The following is a 6,343-nucleotide window of genomic DNA, read 5'->3' as shown; positions in this document are numbered from 1 at the left end:
ATTTAAAAAAACTAAACATACTGTAATAAAGAAGTTATAAATGTCTGAAAAGCATTCAGGACACATGCAGACAGGCATCATCTTACCTTATGTCAGATAAAATTTCATGCTGCACTTCTCTGTAATACCGCAGTCCAAATTAATGACCGCTATAACATTGTCCCTTAAAATTTTGGTGGTAAATGATCTTATATAAACCCTGATATTGCCACAGTGAGTTGAAATGCATGTATGAATGCATACACCAATGGTGACACATGCAACATCATACTAAGGTCAGTATGCAGCAAGCAGTCATGCTCCACCAATATGAAAACAAATCTCATCATAATTAGTCAGAGGTGGAATGTGTGTGCATCCAACCCAAGGTGAATATGGGTGCAAAAGCATTTTTTAGGGAGTCATGTCAGGCCTTTATTATAGACAGTAGGTCTATAGAGATATAAGAAGAAATGAGGGGGAGAGTGATGCAGCAAAGATCTCCAGCCAGACTGGAACCGAGGACGTTGTGGTTCATGCTAGGTTTATTAATTCCCAAGGTACGTTGTACACGGACATAAAACACTGATACTCAACTTACGACCAAAAGGGTGCTAAAAGGGTGCTGTGTGACAATTTTCTAATGAACAATGAAAATAAATGCAATCACACTGAGAAATTTATTTGTACTTTAAATTTTAATATTGTGCCAGAGTGAATAAAAAAGCCTAAAAATAGAGCTTCAAAAGACGGGCCAGGGGAGGATCCTCCGAACCCCCCAACAGAGGTCTGTGCTAAGGCACGAATGTTCCCGATCCTAGAAGCACCCTTGCGTACACCTGACCTGTGCTGCGACTCAGTTTGCCTCTTAGCAAAGATGAGTGCAGACAGCAAACTTGGAAACATGAAAACAGACAATTAATTTACTGAACTGGCCCCTGGCCTCCTGTCATTTTGCAAAAGTGACCACCGGGCCAAGTAAGTTGAGTATCCCCACCTTTAAACATAGTCCTGCATTCAGAGAAAACATCAAGTTCTCAAAATATTGTAGAGTGTGGCATGCAATTTGTGATCATAACAATACAAACCTTAAAGGAACAGTATGAAAGGTTTAGGGGGTTTAGTGGCATCTAGTGGTGAGGATTGCAGACTGCAACCAGCTGAAACTTCTCCCGCTTAGAATTCCTTCAGGAGGTTTTTACCAGGAGCCGAATTATCTGCAGAAGTCTCCTTGTCTCCAAAACAAGGAGACCCAGTGATTAAAACCAGTAACAACGCTGAATTAGCTGTTTCACATTTCAAATCAGTGTTTCTCCTACGCTGTTGGCATATTGCAGACGGGCTGCTAACCCAGCACCTGCTAATCTGTGCTCACATATGTTCTTCGATAAATTAATATGCTCACCTTATTTCTGATCCAGACGTTCAGGAGGTTTTAAGCGGGAGCCAAATTATCCTCAGAGGTCTCTTCCTCTCCAAAAGTGGGCCCAGTGATTTAAACCGGTAAAAACAATGAATAAAGCAGTTTTATGTTAAAAGTCAGTGTTTCTCTGACACTGTCATTGCTGATGGTCTACAGAAACATGCTGGTGCAACACAGCAATCTCCATGGCTGAGGACCTGCTCGCTATGTAGATATAAACAGCTCATTCTGAGGTAATGACAACACAGCAAGTCTTATTTTCAGGTCATTAAACACAAGAGAAAACATGCTTATTATATATATTTCAATTCTGCCAATATATGCCCCTAAACCCTACACACTGTACCTTTGAATTTACAAATAATTTTGTCTTGTCCTGTCTCATTTAGGCCATCTATATGTTTTTATTCCACATTGTTGTAATTAAAATTACAATAAGAAAACTTGCATGTTTTACACAATAGCTTATGAAATGTCAATGACCCAATTTTCAATCAATCAACTTGGATCATGATTCTCTGACGTCAGCACCAGTGCAGTTTGAGGGTGAGCCATTCAGCATCATGGTAGCATTATTTGGTATTGTAATGCTGTAATCCACTGTCATTGGCTGTAACCAGCAACAACATTTGTATTCACTCTTACCAGGAGTGAGAGAGCTCATCAGTGAGTTTGACCCTGAGGGAGAGTCCCTGAGTACTGTGGAGCTAGCACTGCAACCTCTCACTAATAGGTTTGCATAACATTGATCTGACTGGAGAGCAATCCCCAACTCTGCGCGCGCACACACACACACACACACACACACACACCAGTGAGTTCTGGTTCGCCACAGCTCAAACGCCAAGAGGCTTTGAACTGAAGAGCCACCTTCTAAATCAGCCGGCCCATGGCTCTACACGGGCTCTGTCATTAGGTAACAACGGCTTTAGAGACAAGCCTAAGTAGCTGGTGCTGGATGGAGAAGCTACTGAGCTGCACAGTACAGGACCAAACACCTCTTCTCACTGATTATCTGTTATCTAACCACACACAGCGCTAACCTTGTACTGCTTTGAACCCGCTGAGGAGTGTGCCCAAAAGTTCTAAGGTGAGCTAAGCTCTCTGGCAGCCATCCCTGAGGCTGAGGACTGTGATCTTATGAGGAAAGGTCTCTGAAAGTTACACTTTCTGAAAAGTTCTCCACAACAAAAGTAGAAGTCTGCATCATAATGACTTTGTTACTGTCTCTGTTATGATTTTGTTTTCAAAGTTTCCACTGACTTTCCACTGAAAAGTACTGAACAATATGTGATATCACGATCTGCTGAGTGGTTACAGATGTTTAGTGAATATTATAGTGTTCCCTGTATCAGAAGACAAAGCACTGGACACCAGTGAGGAGCAGGTGATCCTCCAGCAGTCAGAGAACAGGGCCAGCTCTACTGAGTCGACCTGTGCGTCATGAGCAGCAGACTTATGCTCAGGCTGACTGGATTACCCAAAGGGTGAATTTATTCTCAACCAGGACATGCTGAGTGCTGCATGTTGAGCCTCTTCAGAACCTCAGAAGGGAAACAAATGTGAACTCCCTGTTGTATTCCTGCGAGACAACAGCACCTACAGGAGGGGATATCCTCTAAACTTGTTCAGGAACATCCCGGGCAGAAAACCCTGTGGGGGAAGCCTGAGTCACTGAAGACATGCGCTTTTTTATTTAGCACAGAATCGGTCAGAACAATGACCTGCAGATGTCTGCTAACAAGTTCAACAGGATTTAGACACAAGAAGTTAGCTCAGACATGAAAACAGCAGCAGATACACAGTGAAGGGAACAGAGATGTTTTTTCACAAGACAGCACAACCACTTACATTATATTTTCAATGTCTAGAGAGCTTAACTGGAGTTAAGTGCATGCAACACACCCATGCAAATCCTCCGTTTTCCTCAATGCAATCACACATGTGCTAAAAGGGTCAAATTAGATGCACTCTTTATAATATTTCCTGCTGTTTCACTATACACCAGGATCATGAATGAAACATGACTGGAGGACTGCCAGTTATTAATATCAGTTTTAAAAGGAGACCAAATGTAAGAAAATAGGTTTTGCAAGACTGCGATAATGTGCTTAAAAGTAACATGATAATATATCACTCACAGCGGCCATTTTCTGCATAATTAATACTTTTTCTTCAGCTACATTAAGAGCATTTTGCTGACAGTACATTCTTGTAGTGAGATCTTGTATTTCTCCCATCACTGTTTAGTGGCACCAGGGTCTGGAAATATGTGTAATACTTTGGGAAGTGCCAGCTATTGCTTACAGTTTTAAAAAGATGCAGCAACATGAAAAAAAGTAAAAATGCTTGCACAAAGTAAGTTAAATCTAGCCATAAGGTTCATTCATTCATTTCCCGCTGTCTCTATGTGTCAGCCCTGTGATAGTCTGGTGACCTGTTCAGGGTGTACCCTGCCTCTTGCCCAATGTCAGCTGGGATAGGCTCCAGCCCCGCCATGACCCTCAAGAGGATAAGCGGTTAGAAAATGGATGGATGGATAGATCCCCCTAAATCCTACACACTGGACCTTTAAATCACATTCATACAATGATGAATGTAAGCACCCCAAACAAGTCACCATACAGGACTCTTTCTGGTCCAGTTTGATAACCCATTTAATTTGCTGATTGTTTGCAAATATAACCAGCATTTACCTGCATCATTTCTGACTCTTAACAGACCATTTTTTATCATTTTGTCTCTGGGAGTGACAGCAGAAAACAATTATATATATATATATATATATATATATATATATATATGGAGAGAGAGAGAGAGAGAGGGAGAGAAAGAGAGAATTTCTCCTGTCTTGTTTCTTGTTTCACTGCAATTTCCTTCTGCCAGAAAACACAAGAAAGCAGATACCACAGCCCTAACACCATTTATAAATCCTACAAAGTCATGTGCATTGTTTGGGAGTTTTATTTATATCTGCTCTGAGGAGGCACAGTGAAAAGCAGCTACACCTTGACTTCAAAGAGCTCTGCGGCGCTGATAAGCTGAGTCAGGATGAAGCTGTGGACGCACGTCAGCAAGTCTCCTCTGGGCTGTACCGTGACAACTATGACACCACAGGTCAGGTATAAGTCCTCACCTGTCTGCTGACATGAGACCATGACACGCGGCGCAATACGTTTGTACTGAGCCACCATGTGAAGTGTTTATAAGGAGGGGTGGTACTGACACTTTCAACTCGATGAAATGTGTGATGCATTACTCTTAAAATGCAAAAAAATAACCTGCCCTTTGACCTCCTGCTATGACATGTATCATAATTCCATGTTTTCTTATTGATCAGAGCATTGTCAACAATATCCAAAATGCTGTGTGATGGTGCAGATATAATATTGCTGTGTCTAACATGTGAGTCAGCACTTTGCTCCAAGGCCACCTGCTGTATGGCGGCAAATCAAACTGGAGATCTGAACTGGCTTAATGAAAGCCTTAATGACTCCTGGCCAGAAGAGATAAAACAAAGATGAAGGTTGCAGCTTCAGATGCTTGAAGGAGAGACAAAGAGAGGGGGCTGGTAAACATACCAAAGAAAAAGAGAAGAAGATGGAGAAGACACAAAAAAAAGGTGGATGAGAAAATGTGGCGTTTGGATGGGAAGGTTTGGAGGAGTGCCCAGATGACAGAGTAGAGACAGGGTAGAGTGAGAAGGGAGAGACTGAAGGAGGTGAAAAGGAGCAACAGACACAAGGGTGGAGGGGGTGTGAAATGACAGAGGGAGGTATAAGGAGCTGCAGGGAGGAGAGGAGGAGCAGATTTAAGTTCAGGTGGTTTCAGATTACATAACAGTGAAAAGCAGGTAAGCTGCTGATCTGTAGCTGCCTCACACACATGGCCTCCCCTGATGCTCTGGCTTGTTGCAAGAACACACACACGCACACACACGCACACACACACGCACACATTCACAGCTAACTTTGAATTACCAACTTTTCACAAATCTAGTGGGAAGTTGCATTTTAAAAGTTTGACAGGTGACCTTGTGACGGTGCAGTCTCTCCTCTGTTTGTATTTACAGACCATGTGAATGCAAACTATGCTGAGCACCAGTGAGTCACCTTATTGAGAAACAGTGAGTCGTCAAAAAGTGGCAATAACAGATTTCAGATGCAGATGTTTGCACCTGAATGTAAACACCATGTGCAGCTAGAACACAACAAATGTTCCACTAAAAAGGTTTTGGAAAGAACCCTGATCATCTTAAAGGCTTTAAATTCACATAAACAGCCAATTCAGCTTGCTCTAATCAAAGATAAAGAAGCTACATTCAAAATTATAATACATTGTTTATTAATATAAGTAGTATTATAAACAGTTACTGTTTCCATAATGTTTACAACATGACAACAAACAAACTAGACATTATATCCTAATACATTCAGTAAATCACTGTTAAAATGTGTTCACAACAGTGTAAGGGTTCAGTGTGTAGGGTATAGTGACATCTAGCGGTGAGACTGCAAAACTGAGCTGCTATTCACTTTATCATGTATGACAAAGACAAATTTCTGATTTAAGAACACTTGAAAGTCATCACAGATTTAAATAGATTGCACTTAAAATGTATTTTCAACACATTTTACTTTGATTATGGACATATTTATTGTATATTGTGAGTGTATTAACAGCTTTCTTTAAAAAGATTTTAAAGTTTTAGTAATAAAAGATGTTTAGGCTATGTTTAAGTGCATCTCAATGGTGTCAATATGGTATCATGTCACACTTATCTATCTGTCTGTCTGTCTGTCTGTCTGTCTATCTATCTATCTATTTATCCTTCATATTACTCCCCCCTTTCATAATATCTTTTACCTTTCGACATTGTGTTGATGCAAGGGTCCATACTTTTGCACATGCGTTGTCATAAATGAAGTTAGTTAACTGCCA

This window comes from Epinephelus lanceolatus, chromosome 16 (assembly GCF_041903045.1).
Source record: "Epinephelus lanceolatus isolate andai-2023 chromosome 16, ASM4190304v1, whole genome shotgun sequence".
Classification (NCBI taxonomy): Eukaryota; Metazoa; Chordata; class Actinopteri; order Perciformes; family Serranidae; genus Epinephelus; species Epinephelus lanceolatus.
Note: the sequence above shows the minus strand (reverse complement) of the source record.